This window comes from Thamnophis elegans, chromosome 4, assembly GCF_009769535.1.
Source record: "Thamnophis elegans isolate rThaEle1 chromosome 4, rThaEle1.pri, whole genome shotgun sequence".
Taxonomy (NCBI): domain Eukaryota; kingdom Metazoa; phylum Chordata; class Lepidosauria; order Squamata; family Colubridae; genus Thamnophis; species Thamnophis elegans.
Genome location: NC_045544.1, coordinates 67,795,316 through 67,820,506, shown reverse-complemented (window position 1 = coordinate 67,820,506; position 25,191 = coordinate 67,795,316). Strand labels below are relative to the sequence as shown.

Genomic DNA, 25,191 nt, shown 5'->3' with positions numbered 1-25,191 from the left:
CTCTGTAAACAGCTTAGAGAGTGCTATAAAGCACTATGAAGTGGCATATATCTAAGTCCTATTGCTATTGCAATTAATATGCCCTGCATAAACACAGGTACAATGTGAGCACCTTTTATAAGTACATCAAGCTTTGAGTCATTGATTGGAAAGAACAGTGATCTATGTGAACCAATAATCTGGATTTCATGTGCAAATAACTTCTGTTGAGGCAGGTCATTTTTATAATATCCATTCCATTGTGAACAGATTTCCAAATCTGTGAGCAGTGAGCAGCTTAATATATTATTTACCTAGGAAAGAGTGGGATTACTTGATTACTTTGTTTCTGATTTATAATTTTTTAGAACCAGTTTAGTGTAGTGGTTAAGGCACCAAGCTAGAAGCCAGGAGCCTGTCAGTTCTAGTCCTACCTTAGTCATGAAAGCTGGCTGAGTGACTTTGGGCCAGTCACTCTAATTCCAGCACCACCTCATTCGGTTCTTGTCTTGGGGTAAATAGGAGGATGAAGGAATATTAGGTATATTCACTGCCTTGAGCTATTTATAAAAAGGTAGGATAGAAATTATTTATTTATTTATTTATTTATTTTAATTTAATTTATAGGCCGCCCAATCCCGGAGGACTCCAGGCGGCTTACAAAGAAAGAAGAAAAAGAAAAGCAAAATAAAAGAATAGTTTAAAATTCACAACAGAATTATGCAAATGCACTCTTTTGCTGTGGGAGCAAGAGATTTCACTCCATGAAAAAGGTATTGTTTCTTTGATTCTTCTGCCTAAGACCAAAGGGTATATTTACAAAGCAGTATTTTGTGATTGTTTAAACACAGTGGCTTTTCTTTCAAAATCCCCTAACAGAGGTTTCTCTGCCTGTTACCAAAACATCCATCTTTTGCGGGAGAGAAAATGACATTTCAGGTTTGCCTGCTCCTCTCTGGCAGATTGATTGTTAATTACCAGCTTCCCTACATGTCCTTCTAGGGGGATACTTTTCCTGCTGTGAGTTTTCTGAAAATGACTGCTGGGAAAGCTGTTGGAGAAGCTGGCAGGAAATTACAGAAGAGAAGGAAATGGCATTTTGCCATGAGAAGACCTTCCCTCCAGAGTCATCTACAGGGGTAGGTAAAAAAAAATACAATGATGGGTGTGACTGTATGTAAAAGAGTTCATATGCTTGTGACTTCCATCTAAACTCTATGGTTGTCCCTGTTCTCGTCCCAGGCATGGTTGGCATTAGACTGGGATTTTCAGCACACAGATTACATTGGGATTTTTCATGTATGATTGCATTGGCTTTTCTATGTTTTTGTTACATAGATACTCCTTGAGTTTGAACCACATCTGGGCCCAGAACTTCTATTACTAAGCAATGTGGTAATTAAATGAGGTGCAATGGATATTGTTCTGCGCATGCGCAGAAGCAAAAATCAAGATGGCGTCGCCGAGAATAGAACCGGTTTGGGTGCCTGGGCGTCCAAGTTACTACCTACTCGGCCGAACTGGTCTGAACCGGTAGGAACCCACCTCTGAGTTGTGCCCAATTTTATGACTTTTTTTTGCTGTGATTGTTAAGTAAATCACATACTTGTTAAGCGAATCACACAGTGAATAAGCAAATCATGCAGTCCTTAAGTCAATCAGGCTTCCTCCCTTGACTTTGCTTTTTGGAAGCTGAGTGAGAAGGTCACAAATGGTGATCCCATGAACCAGGGTTGCTGCAACTGTCATAAATACATGCCAGTTGCCAAGCACCCAAATTTTGATCACATGACTGCAAAGACATTGTGATGGTCATAAGTGGAGGACAGATTGCAAGTCACTTTTTTTCAGCAGTTGTATCTTCGAACATTTGCTAAACAAATGGTTGTAAGTTGATAGCAATAGCAATAGCAGTAGACTTATATACCGCTTCATAGGGCTTTCAGCCCTCTCTAAGCGGTTTACAGAGAGTCAGCATATTGCCCCCAACAATCCGGGTCCTCATTTTACCCACCTCGGAAGGATGGAAGGCTGAGTCAACCCTGAGCCGGTGAGATTTGAACCGCTGAACTGCTGATCTAGCAGTAGCCTGCAGTGCTGCATTTAACCACTGCGCCACCTCGGCTCTTGATGGCTACCAATATACTTTAAAGGTGATGATCAAGATTCTTAGTTGCGTTTGTTACTTATTGTTTACTGTTTCAAATGAGTCCTTCTGATTTTTGATTGGTATAGACTAACACAGCTGTTTCTCACAGTGTTTTCAATGCTGGAATGTTGTAATCTGCTCAGACTTTGTGGATTAGAAATCAACAGTAACCCAACACATCAACACATCAACACTTCAAGCTGTAATAGAGGCATGGCTTATGGACTTATCCATCAAAGTTTACATTATACTGGATTTGACATCCTGTTAGTGCCTAGTGAAATCTTTCATTCTTTCCAGAATTCTTCATTTTTATTTCTTTTCTGTGTAAGACTGTTTGTATGCTAGGCTGCTGATTATAATAGTTTTATAAAACTAATGTTTCAGTGATATTGTTCATTAATATTTTGATTTTTGGTGCCCTTCTGCCAGTTTGGCCAGCAATATTGGCCAAATCCTCCTCCTTGGAGCTCTTAGTATAGTACCAAGAATTTCCAGAAAGTGATGCTTTGTCGTTTGAGGTGGAGTGATTCGTGGAAACCCATACAGGAGCTTCTGCAAGTATAACATAGTTATCTTAGGGTGTGGTAGGACTACAACAACAACAACAAAATGTGCAGCATACAGGATATGGCTCTGTTTTTCCCACAGCATTAAGAGAGAAGGCTGCAAGCTGGGATTGATTCTGAAACAGACTGGGAACCATGGAAGCAGAGGAAGAGAGGTTGCAGAAGGTCAATTCCTTCCTTATCTTACCAGTAAAAATGCTCCACTGGGTCAGAAAAGACAGAAAGACCAGCTATAGGTTCATGAATGTCATACTCTGAACTACCCCAGTGTATTTTTATATGTATTGGCATATCAGTTTATCTAATTTTTATATAGGGCTGGTCTTATGAACAATAAACATGTTAACAGATTTTTAATAGTTTAAACTTGTGTAATTTAGGACTTTGGCTCCACGAAGTCACATTACCCACCTCATCTCAGCGCTTCTTCAAGTTTTCAGACAGGAATATTTTGTAGCCTATCTGGAAATGCCAAGGATTAATCTCAGAGCCTTTTGTGTACAAAGCATACACTCAACTACTAAACTATGATCTCTGAAGATCAGTGGTGGGATTCAATTTTTTTTATTACTGGTTCTGTGGGCGTGGCTTGGTGGGTGTGGCAGGGGAAGGATACTGTAAAATCTCCATTCCCTCCCACTCCAGGGGAAGGATACTGCAAAATCCCCATTTCCTCCCGATCAGCTGGGACTTGGGAGGCAGAGAATAGATGGGAGTGAGGCCAATCAGAGGTGATATTTACCAGTTGTCTGAACTACTCAAAATTTCTGCTACCGGTTCTCCAGAACTGGTCAGAATCTGCTGAATACCACCTCTGCTGCAGATGTTTTTCCAGTTGTGGCTCAGGACATGGATTGGGAAGCTCTTCATGGGAAGAAAGAGAGTTTGACACTGGTTATTGCTTCTTTGACACTGTTATTGCCTGAAAAAGAATGGGAAAGAATGGGAAAGAATCTATTGGAGTCTGGCTGAAGTGAGAGTTGAACAACCCCCCCTCCACCACTTTCTGCAACCTTTCATCTCCTTCTTTAGCCACAGAGTGGGGAAAATAAAAATAATCAGAGAGACCTCCCTGGGGAAGCCATTTCTGCAAGATCAGTCTTAACATACATTTCTATGCCAGCAGTGGAAGAGAAGCACAGAATGTTCTGTGTTGGGATATTCTTATCAGTGAATCATCTTGGGCTGCTTGAGGTTAAAAGTACTGTAATCTTTTCAAACTCGTTTGTGACTAGGACCGTGATGGTGAACCTATGGCACGCGTGCTTGAAGTGGCACATGGAGTCACTGGCTGGCAAGCTGATTGGCGTGTGCGCATGCATGGCAGTAACTGGAAGACTTGCTGGCCAGTCTTGGAAGGACACTTTCTAGTGCACGCATGCCCCCTGAAAAGCTCTTCTTTCTAGTCACGGCCCAGACGAGTACACACCCAAAGTGCTCCCTTTTTGGTACTCAGTGCCAGGTGCATGCACACACTCCCTTTTCGGCACTCAGTGCCGAAAAGGTTCGCCATCACTGGACTAGGGTATTTGCGTGAAACACTACTTACCCCCTTAATCCACTTTTGCATGTTATGTGAATATGGGCCGTACGTAAAATGTGTTATTTCAACACAGTGGATACACACAAGCTTCTGTTTTAGGAGGTATAGAATTAGCCTAAAAGGGAAAAAATGGAAGAAGAATTCACCAGATTATGGAATTCAAGTGTTCTCCTTTTCTGAAAGAATGACATATTTTACCAACATAAAATTAACCCAGCATTCCTGCAAAAGATCAAACCTCAACAAAGATTTTCAAGCTGTATTGCTCAAGCTACAGCTCAGCTAAGCAAAGACTTGGCTAAAATCTTGACAGCCCACCCACACAGAAGTTTTTATGCCCTAGGGGTGGCTCATCCTGACCCACACTGTAAGACTCATGTGCTTACAAAAAAAATTTCCATAAACAAAAGTAAAATGACTGTTTTGCAATACTTATGATTCACTTTGGAGAAGCACTGTTTACAAAAAGTAGGCCTTAATCACACCTAAGGCCAGCCCAAACATGTACAAAGAAAGTGTTGCTAGTTTGGAAGTAATCTATCAGGCATTCCAAGCTAGCTTTCATTACAAAATTATTATATCTCCCATAAGATTATAAAGTATGGCTTCTATGCTTTTGCTTTTCTTTTTTTATTAGCTTTCATTTTTTCATACTTATCTTGGCACAAGGACCTTTGAACTTATTTTGACTACTTCTGAATAGGATTGCAGTGTTAATAACTAACTTCAAAATATAAATTTGTTTTGTTTACATACATACACAAACACAAACACACACACACTTTTCAGGATGTAATATATTCTCTTTAACCCTTTTCCACTGAAGCATCACAACTGAATTGTGTGATCATTGATAAATATGTCTGCTCCAATGTTCGTATTACCAAGTAAATACTTTCCTTTATTAGTATTTAGCATTCATATTAGCTAAAAGCCTCACGAGATCAGATCCCTGTATTAGACTATACTTCCTGGACAACCTACCAGTATGAGAATATTTAAACCTGCTATTCATTCATTACATTCATCATGTAATGAATAGCTTTTGCTAAGTGGGGGAAATGGGTGGTGGTGGAATCCAACTGAAGAAAAATAATAATTCCAGGTGGCCAGACCTGAAGCCAAAACCACTACAAAGCGGTTTTTTTTACTTCCACCTTTCTTCCTCATTCTTCTGTTTTGTCTGTCATCAGCTGAAGCGGAAACGACAAAAGAAAATTGAAATCATAATGACCAACACATTTTACAAACTAAGGATGATACAGGAAGCTGGACAGTCACTCTTATATAATTAGGATTGCCAGCCTTTCTTTTCCTCTGCTTTTGACTTTCTGAATCAGAATATGAGGTCATATCAATTGAGAGGAACCACTCTCATTGTCTTTGTACACAATCTGCTTTCAGAAGAGACACTACTATTGGATTTGATTAAATGACTTGAAGCAAGAGTTGGGGGGAGAGTAGGGGAGTGTGTGTGTGTGTGTGTGTGTGTGTTTGTGTTTGTGTGTGCATGGATGCTAGAGTCCATAAACATCCTTGTAGAATTGGAAATATCTAAATCTGAGGGGGGGGGTGTTTGTTCCATAAGGCAGGTGTTGTGATGAAGAAGCCAAGCTTCCTAGGTCCCACTATGGAGATCTGGAGCATAACCATTCTGCCAGATCTGGTGGGATTGACATGCCATTTACAACAACAACCAGCACCTGGAATTGTATCTGAAAGTGGGGAATCCTTTGCAGCTGGTGCAATGCAGTAGTGCAGCTGGTGTCCAACTGGGAACCAGTGCAGTTGGTACAGGTAGTTCTCGACTTACGGCCACAATTGAGTCTAACATTTTTGTTGCTAAGCAAGGCAGTTGTTAAATGAGTTTTGCCCCATTTTAGAACCTTTCTTGCCACAATTGTTCTGTGGATCATTGCAGTTGTTAAGTTAGTAAGATGTTTGTTAAGCGAAACTGGCTTCTCCTTTGATTTTGCTTGTCAGAAGGTCACAAAAGGTGATCATGTGACCACAGGACACTGCAACCATCATAAAAATGAGTCAGCCAAGCATCTGAATTTTGACCATGAGGAGGCTACAACAATCATGTACAAATGGTCATGAGTCACTTTTTTCAGTGCTGTTGTAACTTTGAATGGTGACTAAATGAACTGCTATAAGTTGAGGATTACCTGTACAACAGTGTTTCATGGTCATACTTTGAACCCTCCCAGATGCAGATGGGGTGAGAGAATAAATAGTAAAATCCATATGTTCAATGAATGTCCAACATCCCTGCCCCGTTCTTTCCCTGAACGATATCTGCTAATGTTTTGGAGGAACTTTCTGAGTTACATAGCTCCTACAGATAGGGGATGTTCTGCTCAATCAGGATTCCTTATGAAATGTTGCAAATCTCCACAAATACATATGTAGATGTGAAGAATGGCTTCTAAGGATGGCCACTGACATCCATCAGAGAAATGGCTGGATGCTATCTCGTTCTAGTGGTGGAGAAACAGTTCTGCAGAACAATTTTAAAAAATGTGTGGAGAAATCTAATGCATGATGGCATTAACTACGGCACAGATGGCTCCAGATTAGCAGCTTGCCTTTAGTAATACTGCCATTATGACATCATTATTCTCATCCTTACAGTCCAGAAAGCACTGAAGTGTAAAAAAATTGGCTCAAGTGATTCACTAGAAATTAGGGGGGTGGGGACAGTTTCCACTTGTTCGCCTTATTTTTCGGGCATCATAGCACTTACATCAATCACTTTTTGAACTCATTTGCCACACGAAATTGACACAAGCTTTAAAAAAAAAAAGACCTTGCTTTTCAATTTTTTTTAAAAAATATTTTTAAAAAGGCAGCCCCCAAATTTGACCCAAGAGGCTCTAAAAAATTAAAATGAAACAAAATGTTGGTCGCAGTGAAGCAGTTTTGAGTTAGATTAAATAGGTTGTCAGCAATTGGGTGCTCATTTACCTGGAGTAAGTCTTTACTGAGCTCCTTGGCACTTATTTCTGAATAGCTATGCCAAGGTCTGCATTGGGGTGGAAAAAGTTTTCTCAAGAGCAAAAACAGACTCTTACTAGCCTTTAACCACTGAAGGTTAAAGTGCCATAATAGATTTGTAGGATTATATTTTTTTAACCAAAGTAACTTCTAAGAGATATGTATTGTTTTCACAAGCTCCTTTTCCAAATTTACAGGTTGTAAGATAACCTGGCATTTGTCAGGGAGCCAGGAAGCTCCACAAAATGTTGATCCATCTTTCTCTCTGCAGCAGACAGGCACCTCCTGAGGATTCCCGCTGCTCGGCAGTGTCACAGAGCATGTGTGGCATACCAGATGAGGCTAACCTTGTGAACATTTCACATCCAGAGGGAGAAAGAGACAGAGAGAGAGAGGGAGGGAGGGAGAGAAACAGAGAGAGAAGCTCAGTCTCGGCCCATCTCATTTGCACTTTAGAAAGCCAGCTTCTTGCCTTTGAAATTTTTAACGCTCCCGGCCCACAATGGGCTTAACCACAGGAAAGCAAACATGCTTCAGCAAAGCAAGGGACAAAGGGCACCTCCTTATTTTTGTTGAGGAGCAACGAGGATTGCACAATGCTCTCTCTCACCTGCTTCTGGGATTAGCCAGATCTGTTACATCCTTGTGTACTCTTGCTTCCAATAATCAAAAGGAGTCACAGAACCACGAGGGTTTATAGCTGCCTTGATCAAACGGTGATGAAAGGCAGAGAGCCGAAAGCTGCCTTTGTTCTGCCCACTACCAGTCTCTGGGTAGGCCATAGTCATAAATATCAGCACTTGATGTGCTCCCTGATTGTGACCCAGGAAATGAATGGCAGCTCCGGGCTGGCGGGGGGGGGGGGGGATGGCTGCTCATGCAGTTAGGAGGGCAACCAGTGGATCTTTTTACCACAATACCATTTTTGTGGGGCATACAGTCATGAAAAACACGTGGAAGGAAAGCCGAATAATAAATATTTTTAATATATTTGTTAACAGTAATGATTTTAGATATTTATTGTTTTGCTGTAGGCCACCCAAATGGTATGGGCAGCTCTATAATTGAGATAAATAACTGAAAATAGAAAAAATAAACCGCACATTATCGTTAACAAATACCGGTATATCAAAAATATTTATTTGTCTGTCTGTCTGTCTGTTTGTTTGTTTATAATAGAGCAGCCCATCTCACAAAGAAGTTTGCTTCCAAGTTGAACTATGGACACTGGCCTTTCTTGCTTCACAGGAGGAAAGTACAAGATTGTAGCCTTGAAATGATCTGTTTTTTGTCTTCTGTTTCTATCATCAAAGAACACAGTTTGTCCATAGATTGAACATGCCCTGCCTTGGAAGCGGTTATTTTACGACATCTTCTCAGTTTATTACCTCCAGCTCACAAGAGTCACTTTTAGCTGTTGCAGTTTCAAGTTAGTTTTTCCCTTCTTCTCCAGACTCTTTTTTCTTTTTTTCTTTTTTTCTTTTGCCACAGGCATGGTCCTGGGACCTTCAACAATATGGTTGATGAGGTACTCAGAGTCTAGGATCAGCCTACCTCCCAGTGTCTAATTTAATTTAATTTAATTTAATTTAAGGCTGCTGTGGGGCAGGCTCCATTCACTCAGCAGTGCCTTCCAGTGCAGGATAGGGGTGGGTTCCGGCAGGCAGTACTGCGGGTTCGCTCGTGGAAAACTGATTTAGGGGTGTGGCAGGCCTGGATTGCTGCCGGTTCCAGCGACCCAGGCCACCAAACTACTACCGGTTCGGTTAAACCAGTCCGAACCAGTAGGAAACCACCACTGGTGCAGGAGAAGAAAGCATTGTGGCATCTACTAATACAATGCCCAATTAGTGGTTTGTTTTCTCCTTATACATGCAGTTTAATGCTGTTTTGATATAGCATTAGACCTGTGCTAAAGAACAGAAACTTCAGAGAACTTCATCTCTTCAGCTAGTTCTACTGACTGTTGGTTGATAATGGCAACACCAGTAAATACAAAATAATAGAGTTGGAAGGCACCTTGGAGGTCTTCTAGTCCAACCACCTGCTCAAGTAGGAAACCCTACACCATTTCAGACAAATGGATGTCCAATCTCTTCTTAAAATCCTCCACCTTTTGGGGGCAAATTGTTCCACTGATTGATTGTTCTCACTGTCAGGAATTTTTTCCTTAGTTGGTTGGTTAGTTTTCTCCTTCATTAGTTTCCATCCATGGCTTCTTGTCTTGCCTTCAGGTGCTTTGGGGAATAAGTTGACGTCCTTTTCTTTGTGACAGCCCCTTAGGTATTGGAACACTGCTATTGTGTCATACATTGCAGGTTTTCCTCTGCTGCTGCTAATAGCCATACTTTTTAGTAACTTCTTGTGGACATACTTTATTATTATTATTATTACTATTACAAAGGGAAAGGGGTATATGTCATCTTACTTACTTCTATGCCATTTTGTCTTCTCTACAGGGCCCATCTATTCTCTTGCAAGAGCACAAGTCCACAATAAAGCTGGCTCACTATTGATTGCTCCTTCCCACTTCACCCCTTGCTCCTATTGCTCTCATATATCACAGCTTGGAGGACAGATGTAGGGTGAGGTGGGAGGCAACACCCTTGATGCTCCTCATTTTCCTCTTTGTTGTTTCTTGTTTAATTAGGGCAACCAAACAGGTGATTCAAATTTCCATTCAAATACCACCCACACTTCTATGGTTCCAGCCTATCACATTTGTTTATTTATTATTTGCAACATTTGTAAACCACTGCAGTCAGTCAGACTGAACAACAACAATATATGATTGAATTTAAAAGAAAGCACAGCAATGAACAAATAAGGCATAATTATGATGAGCTCCCACAATCAATTTTGTCCTCCAGTATGATAATTTAGACTGTTTTTTCTGCCTTAGAAAATGAAATGTGGTAAATATAACTTGGGTATAACATGGGATGCCATACAGAAAAGGTCGTCACATAGCTTCCATCCATGTCCCTAACTCAGGTTAGGGTCACCTGGGAGGCTGTCAGATTAAGATCTTCGGACTTGAATGGGCAGATTGAGTTTAAGTTGGAACCTCTTATTAAAGAGAGTCATTGGTGGAATCTACCTGTTATCTTCTTTATCATGCCCCATATCTAACTTTATATTTTATAAACCATTTTCTTTTGGTTTTTACTGAAACACATACCATATTTTTCTGACTATAAGATGCACCGGAATATAAGATGCACCACAATTTTGAAGAGCTAAATTTAAAAAGAAAAGTTTTGCACTCTGCAGGTCTCCCAAAATCTCTGCATGGCTCATTTTTTTTTCCTGAAAAACAGGGCATGCAGTGAGTTTGAGAGGCCTGCAAAGTGCTCCTGGGGTTGGGGCAAAAACAAGCAAAAAAATGGCCCATTTTTCATGAAAAAGAGCATGCATAGGCTTTTGGAGACTTGTAAAGTGCTCCTGGGATGGGGGGAGCAAAAACAGGCCCACTTTTTGCAAAATATAGGGCATGCATAGGCTTTGGGATGCTTGTAGAGTGCTCCTGGGGACTAGGGGGCAAAAACGAGCAAAACACAGCCCATTTTCTGCTTGTTTCTGCCCTCCCCAGCACCCAGGAGCATTTTTCAGGCCTCCCAAATCCTCTGCACCAGTGGTGGATTGCAGATGCTATGCCCCAGTACAGGCGTACCAGAGCCTGCCCGGAGCACCGTGTACCGTTCTGGTACGGTGCTCCGGAGGGCCAACCCACCTGCCCGCACTTCTTACCATGTTTTAAATCTGTTGGCACTTCCGCACATGCGCATGGTGCGTACAGCGCCTGCATAACGCTCCACTGAGCAGCTGGAACATTTTTGTGAAAAACAGGATGTGCGGGGGGCGAGGTTTCGGGAGGCCCAAATTGCTTATTCAGTGTATAAGACGCACCAGATTTTCACCCTCTTTTTTTGGGGGGGGGGGAAAGGTGTGTCTTATACTCCGAAAAATACGGTACATTGAAATTCAACTCTCAAAGGCACTACCAAAACCTGAATGTTTACATTGTTTCATTTTCATTTTATGTTCTCTGTTTTTTTCCCAATACTCATTAGCTTTGTTAATCCCTATTCCTTCCCTTTCCAACTTCCATTAAGTATGGGACTCCCTAATAATGGCTCTTACATTGATGAGGAAGCTCACTTCAGGCTCTGAACAGGACTTCCAGCAGGAGGTTGAGAATTTTTTCTGAATTAAGAAAAGTAAACAGAATAACTTTCTTGTTTTTCCATTCAGATTTTTAAATTTGTTGGTAGTTCTCCTGTTCAGAAACATTGGCATGCTGTTAATCACAGTAAATGCAGTTTTTACCTTGTGCACTGAGAAGCATAAATTACTGCTGCTTAATTAGTTGTTTCATGGTTTCCGGACATGCAGCTATGTATCTTCCCATCACCGTGTCTTCTCTGCCTCAAGGCCTCTAGGCAAGGAAACTCAAAGGGAGGGGGAAATTAATTCTTGGATTCTATTTCAGACTAAGATGGTGGCCAAAGTTGCACATGGCTGTAAACCTTTCACTAAATGTCTTTCATGTGTAAAAAGCTAGCAATTTAGGAAAGGGGATATATTACAGAGAGCATTCTAGGATATCCATGAAGGTGACACATATAAGAAAGAGGCATGGTTTTAATCATGTGGCTGCTACTGCCATCTTGACTTCTTTGATCCTCCAGCTGTTAGATCGGGTAAAGGAGGCACAAAAGGCTTCAGTAAACAACAGCTCTTTATTGCGAGTCAAGTAAACATCTGGCTGGAGAATGGTCGGGCAGCATCCCCTTTTAAAGGGATCTGTCAGACCTCTTGACCAATGGGATTCAATCTCTGTTCCTGCTGGAACAGAGGACCTTGGTGGAAACCTCTTGCAGCCTGTGGGGGGGGGAGAGGGATATCTAACACCAGCAGCCACCCCACCATGCTCTGATAGCCTCACTGAAGCCCAGAAATAATTTTATTCTCTACAGCAGTGGTAGTCAACCTTTTTCTACCTACCGCCCACTAATGGATCTTTCTTGATGGAAAAATTTCCTTACCGCCCACCAGTTTTTGCGCAAGTGCGGAACATGAGCATATTTCTTTTTTTCAGACATGGGTTCTAAATTTGTTTCACAATTTAACAACTGCTTTTACTCTTACGTTTTGATTTGCACTCCACACAGTGCTTTTTTCCCTCCTCTTTTCCCTTTTATTACAAACATCAAAAACAATGCTGTATTAGGTGCCAATTTTTATTAAGTGTCACCATCAAAACAAAATTCCTTTTCCTGCCTTCTTCTTCTTTACCTTTCTTATAGTATTTCACTATATCAAGGATCTCTTTTTCCTTTTTTATTTTCTCCTTCTTCTTCCTTTACTTCTTTCTTTTATTTTATAAGATAACAAAACTTAATTTATGAGCCAGACTAAACACTGCTTACTCTCCTCTTTTAATTTAATCCCCTTTTCTCTATTTTTCTTCCCTTTTTGTTAATTTTTTTAATCTTTTCCTTTTTATCTCCTTTTTTTTTAACCTTCCTTAGGGCAATGTACAAAAGTAAGGCTGAGCTAGTTAGCCCACTTATTATTAGCCAACAACAATTCTCTCCTGCCTATAACTTTTCTTTCTCCTATTTTGCAACTGCTCTGCTCCACTTTATTTTATAAGATAATAAAACTTATCTGCCTGTCCCTGCTATCAGTTTCCACTCCTCCCCTTCCTCTTCCCACGTGTTTGCTTGTTTGCGTGCACGCGCACGTTGGTTTATTGATGTGTATTTGGTTTAGTGGTTAAGTTACCCGGCTAGAAAGCAGGGGACCGTTAGGCATGAAGGCCAGATGGGTGACCTTGGGCCAATCATTCTCTTTCAGTCCAACCTCCTCACAGGGCTGTTGTGGGGAAAATAGGAGGAGGAAAGTCTATTGGATATGTTCGCCACTGTGGGTTATTTGTAAAAACAACAAAGCTGGGATATATAAACACAAATATAAATACAATATATTGAAAAACATAAAAGCAGGGGTGGGCTGCTATGGGTTCGCCCGTGTTTGGGAGAACCTGTAGCTAACGTTATGGACGGTTCGGAGAACCTCCAAATCCCACCCCTGGCTGGCCTTCCTCACCCCAGCCCACCAGGGGTGGGTTCTGGACGCCATTACTATTGGTTCGGTAGTAAAAAAAAAAAGCGCTCTATGCGCATTTTTGTTTAAAACAATCTGCACATGCGCACAACATTTAAAAATGAATAAAAATTACATTTTAAAAATGAAGATTGTCCTGCGCATGTGAGAACAGAAAATCAAGATGGCGCTGTCAATCATAGAACCAGTAGGGTCACGTGTCCACTGGAGTAACTACCTATTCGGCCTCACCGGACTGAATAAGTAGAAACCCACCTCTGCACCATGCCCCTCCAAGGAATCTCCACACAGCCTGTTTGGATGCGAGGTAAGTGTAGGGCCCATGCGGAGGCTTGGTGAGAGGGAAAATGGGCCTCCTGGAAGTTCCAGAGGGCCTCCAGAACCCAGAGGAGGCAGTTTTCACTTTCCCAGAGGTGGAGACTTGAGGAAAGCCTCCAGAGCCTGGGAAAGTGAAAGCACCCCCCTCTGCCCGCTGTGGTGCATGAGGCTGACTAGGCCACGCCCACCATGGCTACACCCACCCAGCAACTTGGCAGAGAACCCATTGCTGAAATTTTTGAAGCCCACCCCTGATTAAAAGTGGATTAAATATGATTCTTTTTTAAAAAATAAAAAAGTTTTTTTTATTTTATAGGATAAAAATTCCATATTTAGTTAAACGGTGTGATTCCTATGATGACTTCCTATCTAATTCATTTTCTCCTTCCATCATGTTCAACAACTACCATTCAGTGACAAATTTTGGAAAGGTTCTGAGGGCTATAAAAGGCGTTAGGGCAGTTTTTCTCAACCTTGGCTATTTTAAGATATGTGGATTTCTACTCCCAGAATTCCCTAATCAGTTTTGCTGGCTGGGGAATTCTGGGAGTTGAAGTCCACACATCTTAAAGTTGCCAAGATTGAGAAACACTACTATAGGAAGGGAGTTGTTTCTCTGGGTCTCAGTCTGCTTAGCTCTGGGGTTTCAGGAAGTTCTAATATCTGAGGATGTATGGAAGAAGAATGATTCTGGAAAATCACCATAAACATTGTGATAAGAGATAAGAAATCTGGATTCCACCAGGGAGTTGAAGGAGTTAATATCTTTTTAACAGTATGAAAAGAGGGTGTTTTAAAAATAGGAAATTGACCTTTGAGCGATGGGAACCACTGGAGAAAAACAGCTGGGCTGCCTTAGTAACCCTCCTCCTCCACTCTCATTTGAGAAAAACTTATGTAAACAGACCTCTTAATGCTGGTTAGCTCAAAAATGCCTCTTGTCTGGACAGGCTTTCAAGGCATCATACAATAACTCAATTATTTACTGCAGAGAGGCAGAGTAAAACAGTTACTCAGCTTTCAAAAACATAGCATTATATGCATATCAACTCTTGTTTTCTAATAAGAAAGCAGAGAAAATCTAATCAGAATAATTACTTGGTGCAGCGTGCAAAACAGGGGAAGTTGTATCATAGAATGATGGATGCCATGAGGTTTTGTGACCTTCAATTGAATCATGACAGACAGACTAAATAGGCTGCCATGCCACCTTTTCTGACCCCATTCTTCATCAATCAGAGTCCACTTTTCAAAGCTTTTCACATACACAGTGTTGTACTCTAAATGTTTCTGGTGTGTGCATTCCACCTTTGACCTCTCTCTCTGGTTATCATATTTTACAGTATGCTCTAGCGAATTTCCATCCAGTTTCATTTGAGCAGCTAAACATGTGTTCTCCACCTCCCCTAGGGCTACTTTAAATTGAAATGAAACTTTTCTAACTCCTCTTAGATTTCTCCATTTTCATTTTAGAAGCTGCTTTGCCACCTTGTTGCTTTTAAGGACCAACAACTCGGTTACAATTTAGTTCTAATGATCTGCTGTGAATCATAGCTCAGTGTATTCCAAATAGAACGAACTATGTAAATGCAGTTATGCTGGATTGTAATCACAATATTGAAAAAATCCCGTGGAACACAAGGCAAGATAATATACCGTAACCTTTGGAATCCGGGGAGTGGGGGTGGGGGGTGGGACATGTTGTGGATGCTTTTACAAAATGGCAACCATGAGGGAAGCTTGTTTATTTACAAAAACTCTATCCAAAGCATTTATTTTCCAAAAGTCAATGGTGAGGTTATTACACATCACGCCCTCTAACCTCCGAAAATGCTTTGGTCCCAGATCAACTTATGCTAACACTGCAACAATTGAAATTTTGAGAGGGTACAATAAATGGGCTTCAACATGGCTGCTGTGAGAGAGTCTTACTTCTTCATAAAGTAATGCTGTGATGGCTACGACCCGTCACACATCAACCACTTACCAATAGGCAAATTAGCAGTCCCACCAGCTTTCAAAAAAGGCCCTTTGCCATCCATCAACTCTTGTCTTTTTGACGGGTAAATGGATGCACTCAAAACATCATATGAGGCTATTCATTACACATTTCAATTTTCTAATAATGCGTATAGGATTAGGTAGGCCCCATAAAGACAAAAACCCCAAAGTCTGAGTATTGATTCCAGAATGCCTTCAAAGTTGTTTCTGAAATGTAGTTTATGACTGACCAAATTGGAAAGCTATAAAGATTATGTTAGAAAGGTAGGCAGTTTGAATGGCACACATATTGTTATTTTAAAAACTATTCTGTTTTTCCATACCCTAGTTCAAAAAGGGCCTGAACAAGATAATCCTAAAGTTTCTGGACATTTTCCCAGAGCATTCAGAATGCGTATAATTTGAGGATACAGCATAGTGATGGGATTCAGTTTTTTTTACTACCGGTTCTGTGGGTGTGACGTGACTTGGTGGGTATGGCTTAGTGGGGGTAGCAGAGGAAGGATACTGTAAAATCTCTATTCCCACCCCACTCCAGGGGAAGGTTACTGCAAAATCCCCATTCTTTCCTGATCAGCTGGGAGGCAGAGAATAGATGGGGGTGGGGCCAGTCAGAGGTGGTATTTACCGATCAGTGGTGGGTTTCAAAATTTTTTAGAACCTCTTCTGTAGGTGTGGCCTGCTTTGTGGGAGTGGCTTGCTGGCCATGTGACCAGGTGGGAGTGGCTTGCCGGCCATGTGACCGGATGGGCATGGCCAACTTGTAAAAAGTGGTGAAACTCACTTAACAACACTCTTGCTTAGCAACCAAAATGTTGGCTCAGAAACTCTGGCATTTGAAGCACGCAAGCCTTAAAGCTGTCAAATTACAAGACCCTTGCTCCCTTAACCCTTTAGGAAAAAAAACCCAGGGTGTTCAAAGTTGACAGCTTTAAGACTTGTGGACTTCAACTCCCAGAATTCCTCCTCCAGTCATGATGGCTCAGGAACTCTGGAATTGAAGTGTGCAAGTCTTAAAGCTGTCAAGTTACAAGACCCTTGCACCCCTAACCCTTTAGAAAAAAAACCCCAGGGGTGTTCAAACTTGACAGCTTTAAGACTTGTGGACTTCAACTCCCAGAATTCGTCCTCTCACTCTTCATCTTGATGATGTCCTGATGGGCGGGGGGAGGGAGCTGGAACTGGTTCTAAACGGCATGGTAGATTTGTGGAACCTCTTCTATAGAAGATGTTAGAACTGGCAGGAACCCACCCCTGTTATGGATTCTCTGAACTACTCAAATTTTCTGCTCCAGTTCTCCAGAAATGGTTAGAACCTGCTGAATATCACCTCAGATACAGCATCTCTATAGGTACCGCACTCATGCAACAGGGAGTGAGGCGAAGGGCACATGATACATGTGACTTAGCTTCAACAAAATGTGGTCATCACCCTGATTTATTTATTGCCTTGGTGCTTAAAATTGTACTTCTGCCTCTTATCTCCATCTGTGGTTTTCTTTGCAGGATTTCCAGTTCTTTTTTAAAATTAAAATCTTAAAATCAAAACAAAACACAGTCAAATCAGGTGGGACAGAGAATCTAGTGGCACTGAAGAAGAATGCCTGGTCAATTTCAAAAGGAATTATCTCAAGGGCACATAAGGATTAAAATGCAAGTAAAGGAGATTCTCCCTACAGTCTTGGAAGTTAAGATAAGCTTATGCTTCCCTTCTGCAGAGCTGCTTTCTTCTCTACATAGGATTTATCATCCTTCTATTCAGGAACAGAATATATTCTCATGAATGAAGGCAAATATACGTGTCCCAGGATAATGTTACAGATCTAATCTGAGTCAGTCATTGGGACCAGAGGTTTTGTCTTCCAAGCTTTTGCACTTGTGCTGGAGCTCATCTTCAGGGAACTTCTCTCTAGCTTCTGGCTCCAGCACAAGTCTGAGAATTTGGAAGACAAGGCCTCTGCTCCTAGTGACCAACCCTGATTAGAATATATTCTATTGGGTACAAATGTTAGAATAAAAATGTTTTTTCAACCATTTGAAATTCTTACAGGTACTTATCTACTTGAAACCATTCACTTACTGATCATTCAAAGTTACAACAGCACTGAAAAAAAGTGGCATGACCATTTTTCACACTTACAACTGTTTGCAGCATCTCCACGGTCACATGATCAGAATTGGGACCCTTGACAACTGGCTCATATCTGTGATGGTTACAGTGTCCAGCAGGCTATATGATCACCCGTTGGTGACCTTCTGAGAAACAAAGTCAATGGAGAGGCCTGATTCACTTAACAACCCATGTTGCTATCTTAAGAACAGCAGTGATTCACTTAACAACTGTGGCAAGAAAGGTTGTGAAATGGGGAAAAACTCACTTGACAACTGTCTTAACAACAGAAATGTTGGGCTCAATTGTGGTTGTAAGTCAAGGACTATCTGTATTCATTCCAATGATTATTGAAATATCATTTTCCATTCGGTGTGAGGTGGTGAAGTATAAAGAAATGTAGCATCTCACATTTACTGCTAAATTGTTCTCAAGTCTCAGAAAATAGATTTTGGGGCAGTTTGAAGAGGATTCTCCTCTGCATTGGATAAATGCCTGTGGCATCTACTCCTTTTCTCTCCCACTACAATGATGACATCATTCTAAATTTTCCATTCTGCACGAAGAGAGTCCATTATAGTGCTTTTTGATTACCATGTGCATGCACAAGTACAAATAAAAGGGAAAAAAGATAACAAGTCATGTAAAATTACCCGAGGCCTCTTTTGAACATTGACAGGAAGCTTGGTAAACCTGTTTGAAGAACTGAGTTGTTTTATTTCTCTCAACCTGAAAGCATCTCTCCATGTGCTTGGGCATGTTTCACCCCTTGCTCTGAATTAAAGAATAAAGAATGGTTATTCATTTGCACAGGCAGTGAAAGTGAAGCATTTCTTCCTTCTTTCAGTATGAGAAGTGACTTTGGGAACCACCCTTCATGCTATTCTAGTGCTTCGGTTACATCTGAGTATAAAAAGCAAACCACCTTAGTAAACAGGAACTTGGAGCTTCGATGATGAGAAAAGTTCAGACCCCACCCACATGTTGCCAGCAGTGCAGAGCTCTGAAACTCTTCTCAGAAGATTATGATTAATGTCAGGCTCACTTCCTTTGAAAAAAAACCACAGAAACCTTGTGTGCTATTTACTTAAGTCCGTCACTGAGCTGCTTTGTTATGCAACTGCTCCCACACCACCAATTTAAAAAGCAAGAACACATCACCCAACCACCTGATCAGCACACCTCCGGATGGCTTTAATTGAGTGAGCTGCCAAGAATTGAATGAACATGAATGACAAACTCATTGCAAGATGTGGCAGCTCTCTGGTAGGCACAGAGGCAGGAAGTGATATAGGAACTGCAGATGAGGTTGGTAATGGTTTGCTTGGGCTAGACCTTCTCACTGAATAGCTGAGAAACTTCTGCCCTAATAAGGCTTTATACCCCATCCATTCACAAGCACTCTGTTCACCCACCTATTTTTAGACTATCCATGGGGGATATTATTACACACTCAGAGAGTGCACTGGAGTTCTAAAGTGGCACAGAACAATACGATAGTGTTTTTCTCCTTTTTGCCTGTGTGCCTAGAGGGGGCAGGGAGCTGGAAGGTGGAAGGGTGGGAGTGCACAAACAAAAAGTTAAGAAAATAAATCTGAACAGTTTGTTCATAAGGATTTAATTACTTCAAACAAAAGATGGGGGAAACAGAGTAGAGAGGCCCACTGTGCCATGAATCTTTTCACTCCAGCCGTGTTGGACTGCTCCTTTACTGAAGTAGCAAAGTGCCAAAGAGCCAGTTCCTTCTGAAGTAACCCTTTGTGATATAATCCAAGGTAGCGTAATGTAAGTATCACATCGCTACTTTCCCACGGAAAAGCCAATGTGATATAGACAATATTTGGTTTAGATGGGGGTGGGGAAATCTAAGCACAAAGCTCTTCTTGGCTTAGCAAATGGATAAATCCTAGCTGATGGACAACCCAGGCCTCTGAACAAGCTCAAGCAGCTGTATAAAGCAGGGCTGAGCAACTTCCTTCATTTTGTGGACTGCATCAAACTTTGCGTGGAATATTAAGGTTGGCATTCCAAAAGTTGAAACGGCCAATGTTCTGTTTGGAAGAGAAGTTCAGGAGTCTGGATACATTGAGCCTGTGTAAAAGGAAACAAACAAATAAAAAAGGCCCATATTTTAGGTCTCATATACTTCTTGAGGGGAAAGCTGTCACAAGCAGGCTATCAAGATGCTAACAAAGCTAAAGGCAATCTCTATTTTTTAAAAGATTTTAAATTTAAATAAACAATACAATATAAGATGGAATGAAGAAAACACAGTAAAACACAGAAGAGCAAAATATTAAAGAAAAGTGACATTATTGGATATAAAATATATTTGTAATCTTAAGCAGAGATATTCTTTGTTATATTCTATTTTCGTTCGGCATTCAGTTGCTTCCAAATCTTTCTGACTCAAAGGATATCATTTCACCAAATCTATCTCCAGCTTCTTTGAATTCTTCTAAGCTTATGCTTGTGTCATCAGCGATATGGATTCCTGTCCCAAAATCATTTGTGGAGTTGATATATTAGAAAATATCTTGCCATCAAAGTATAAAAATTGTCACTAACTGTTCAAAGCAGGTAAAGGCATCAGTCTGGAGGCCAGTGTCTGGTATGTTTTTGTCAAGCCCAGAGCATGATTTCTCATTGACATAGTCACTTTTCACAATAATGACCTTCACTGGAAAAATTGCTGTGTGTAACTCTAAAAGCTATCCTTTCTTAATTAAGAAAAAGCATGTTTAGGTTTATGTCCAGATGTTTTAAATCAACTTTCAATAGTCTTCTAGATATATTGGATTACAATTCCATCATCCACACTGAGCATGTACAATACATCAAGAAAGTCTCAAGTTGGAAAGGGCTGCTTTGATATAAATAATGCTAACTTGAGACAAAATATTCAGACAAACAAACCAAGGCAGTAACTGCAGTTGGTATCACAGAACAACGGCTGACGGCTTGGCTCCTCTGAAGGGCCCATTGTCAAATGCGTTGTCACTGTTTCTGATTATCTGCTAATCCTTGAGATGTGTCAAAAATATCCAAATGAATGTGAGTGCCCACTTGTTTTAATTTGTACTGCAATTCTGCCTATGGACAGTTACTAATCTGACACCAGTGTGCATGGAAAACCAGCTAACCCATTGACCCAACCAACCTAACCAACCAGTTTCTATATTGCTTAAGCACATGCAAAACCACTGAGAAGATCCGATGTGGCCTGAAAAGCATAGTCACATAAGTTTGAATATAAATCTCAGATATGAATAATACTTATTCAGGGATATATAATAAATGATGCTGGATGGTTTAATTATTTCCCTGATTTATTCCCCCCGCTCTCTCCCTCCTCCCTCCCTCCCTCTCCCCTAGCTACAGTATGTGTATATATAACAGTGGTGGGATTCAAAAAATTTTACTACCGATTCTGTGGGTGTGGTATGGCTTGGTGGGCATGGCAGGGGAAGGATACTGTAAAATCTCCATTCCCACCCCGCTCTAGGAGAAGGATACTGTAAACTCTCCATCCCCTCCCTACTCCAGGGGAAGGTTACTGCCCCCCCCTTTTGAATTGTGAGCCGCCCTGAGTCCCCCCAGGGAAAAGGGCGGCATACAAATAAAGGAAACTAAAAATAAAGGAAACTAAAATCCCCATTTCCTCCCGATCAGCTGGGGCTCAGGAGGCAGAGAATAGATGGGGGAAGGGGACCGTCAGAGGTAGTATTTACCGGTTCTCCAAACTACTCAAAATTTCCACTACTGATTCTCCAGAACTGGTCAGAACCTGCTGAATACCACCTCTGATGTATACACATGCATACACACACAGTTTGGTAAATAAAGTTGTGCTTCAACCAAACTTGAATATATTTAGGGCCTGTTGATTTCAATGAGACAGACAAGTTAATACCTTCCCAGTGAATTCCCAGTGAATTTTAACATGTCAAATGGTTCCTTTATTATTTTTAACAAAAGGACTTTCATACTACAGTATTCACCATCAAGCTTAAAATGAATGGTATTCAGTTCCATTATATGCCAAACTAGATCGTTTCTTAAGAGAATAATGAGATTTGGAGAAAAGGACATGTTGAATGGGTCTGTCAGATTTATCAGCAGCCCAGATGGTACCTTCACAACTCTTAATGTAATGAGAAAAGAGGTGACACAAACTGTTAACAAAAAGATCTGTCAAAGAGAATGACATAGTTCAGACACATGCTTTACTGGGGTAGGATCTCATATATCAGCAGTAACCTGACTGGCCATTTCTAATGAACAGAAGGATCAAAGTGATCAGGATCAAGGTAATGTTACAGAATATGAGCAAAACTTGTTTCCACATATGGTACAGACAAGCTCTTCTAGGTGTTAGGTGACAAAGAGCTTGGTGAGAAAATAAGCAGCACGGCATGTTCCTCAAACAAGACAGAAAGCTGCTAATCACACCCAACATCATTGGGTTATATTTCAACCATTAGTGCTAAATACTTGGTTACAAAGATCTTTTTAAAAATCTCTTGTAACCACTCTTCCTATTCCTTTTGCTTGAAATGGGGTCTGGAAGATAAATTGACCTCAGATCAACAGTAATGTCTCTTACAGAGGTGAGGAAGAGCCAATTTTGGAGATGACTAAGAGCCTCTTTGCAGATTTTCATTGGTAAATTGTATTCTTTCTTCTCAAGGGTCCCTGAGGTTCTACGCAATTGTGAATTACACCATAGTTCTTAGCATTGTAATCATACTACAATTCCTAGAATTCTTTGGGATAGCTGAGGTTGCTAAGTCAGTTATAATTTTTTTTTAAAGAAATTTAAAGAATTGTAAAGAAATTATGCCCTCTAGGATTGATTTCAATCTTAGTGAATGGAAATAAACACAGACCCATAATATAATAGCCACTTTGGTATAGTGGTTAAGGCATCAGGCTAGAAACTGGGTGACTGTGAGTTCTAGTCCTACCTTGGACATGAAGCCAGTCACTTTCTTTCACCCCTAGGAAGACGGCAAGGGCAAACCACTTCTGAAAAACTGTGCCAAGAAAACTGCAGGGATTTGTCCAGACTCCAGGCTGTCTCCAAGATTTTTAACACACCTGCATGGAAGAAACATAATGACCAAAGCTAATCATTATGTATTTGCATACATGGCTTCCAGATATATTTAGTTATGTAATAAGTTTGTATGAGTTTAAACCATAATCTTACTGATTTCATAGATATCCTCAAGAAACGTTCCATACTATTAATGGATACTTTTTGGTATTGCCATCCATTTCTTATGTTTTGCATGTTCTTTTTTATAGAAAGTACTGTATATACTGCTAGTCATCATTTTAAAACAGAAAGTCTACCTTCTGATTTCAGAAATATTTAGATCCTATGTGGACAGGACCTAAAGTTCAGGCAGAAAGAACCAATGCAAAACAGGACCTCCTAGACAGAATTAGTGCAGCATCCAGTAAGTACTGGAAAACCCCAAAATTCTGGGAAACAAGTCCTGAGGGAAATCAAAGCATGACATTTCTTTGCAGTGAGCATTTTTGGGATTGACTAGAGAGGCTAAGCAAAAGTGTTGCTTATCTTATCTTATAGAAGTTGTGGCCTCATCTTGTGGAAGATAGCAATGAGGAACAAGTTATGATAGATTCCAGGATGTAGATGGATCAACTATAGCACAACTAAAGAGCTAATTGCAGAGTGTTAATGTAGACATATACAGTATTTACTGTATGTTCTTAAACCTTGAAAAGTTTCCAATGTGGCTAATAATTAAAGATAGTCATTTAAAAGCAATCAAAAGTTAACACTATTGTAAACTATTAAAATGGAACACAATAGAGACATGTGAGCATCATACCCAGGTATAGATATTAAGGTCATCGCTACTTAGCAACATACCAGCATTATTACTTCAATTATTATTTATTATACCTTACTACCCCTCCTGGCCTTCCGTAAAGCTACTAAGTTCTGGCTGTTCTGGCAGGCCTGGGGCTGTTGAAGTATCCAGCCCCACTTTAATTGTGAATGTTGTGTATTTTAAATTTTGTATTGTCTTATTTATCCTCCTTCCCTTTTTATTGTACGCTGCCCGGAGTCCTTCAGGAGTGGACACATACAAAACCAATAACTCAAACTCACTCACACTATTTCTGGGAAGGTATTGGGAAAATGCCCATATTCTATCCAAACTGGTGGGACGGGCAGACACACTCAGGTCCCGCAACTAACATAACTCTGTGCCAGGTAGGGATTTAATTTAAATAATAGAGAGAACTGCCATATATGTTTGTTTATTGGATTAATTTCTTACAAACTGAAGTTTGTAAAGGTAGCACTGCCTCCTATTTTCTCTCACAAAATTATCCTTGTCAGGATACCAACAGATCTTTATGAGGCTAATTGGGCTGAGAGAGAATGATCAATGAATATTTGTAGCTGAGGATGGACTTGAATTTGGCCATCCTTTATCTTAACCACTATGCTATACTGGACATCATATCGCCATCGGGATGGCAGTGGTGGCTGTTTGAGCTAATTCGCTCCCCCCACCCCAATACGTGCAAATATGTGTAATAGATCTGTTGATATCCTAACAAGAATAATTTTCATTTAATTTCTTTTCTCATCACACTTGCAGAGATATATCACTAGAACTGTTGGACTGTTCTGCTAAATTTCCTCTACTTCTTTCTTTTGTTCTTCTTAAGTTATTTTCTGTTTCATTCATGAAGAGATAAAAATCTTTTGAAACTTTTAAAAATAATCTGAGCAACCTGAAAAAGGGTGGTAGGAATTAATTCAACAGTATATCTACAGTATAGTCTTATATAAGTAGGACCATCTACCAGATCAGAGGACAAACTCTGATCTAAATCAGGCTATTTTATAGGATTCTGCTTGTTGACATGTTTTTTTTTTTTTTTAAATGCAACCTTTACTGTGCAGCAGTAATGTGCGGTGAGGTTTATGGCTGGTGAGGCAGCATTTTTTTTAGACTTGTGGACTTCAACTCCCAGAATTCCACAGCCAGGCATGCTCAGTTCCAATTTAAAGCGACAGCATTTGTTTTTCTAAACTTATTTGCTAAATAAATTTCCTTCTTTCTTTTTCTTCTCCCTTCCCCTCTTCTTCCCTCTCTCCCTCCCCCCCCTCTCTCAAACACACACACACACACACACACACACACACACACACACACACACAAAGTTGCACCAGGATTCAGAAAATTTAGGTTTTCCTCCTCAGCCCATGTTAGCAATACCACTAGCAGCATTTTGGCTGGCAGGTGTAAGTAGAAGTGGAAATTCATTCTAATGAAAACCTTGTTTTGCTTATGATTGGATAATTAAAATTTCAGAAGACCCAAAGACATAGTATTAG

General features: G+C 40.5%; 1 long non-coding RNA gene across 1 annotated transcript in view; it reads left to right on the top strand.

Annotated features, from left to right (window-relative positions):
* Positions 1-841: 841 nt before the first annotated feature.
* Positions 842-25,191, top strand: part of LOC116507868 — a 37,198-nt gene continuing 12,848 nt past the window's right edge. Inside the window, exon 1 of the long non-coding RNA XR_004255244.1 lies at positions 842-1,118. This is a non-coding gene — a long non-coding RNA (uncharacterized LOC116507868). The remainder of the gene's footprint in view (positions 1,119-25,191) is intronic.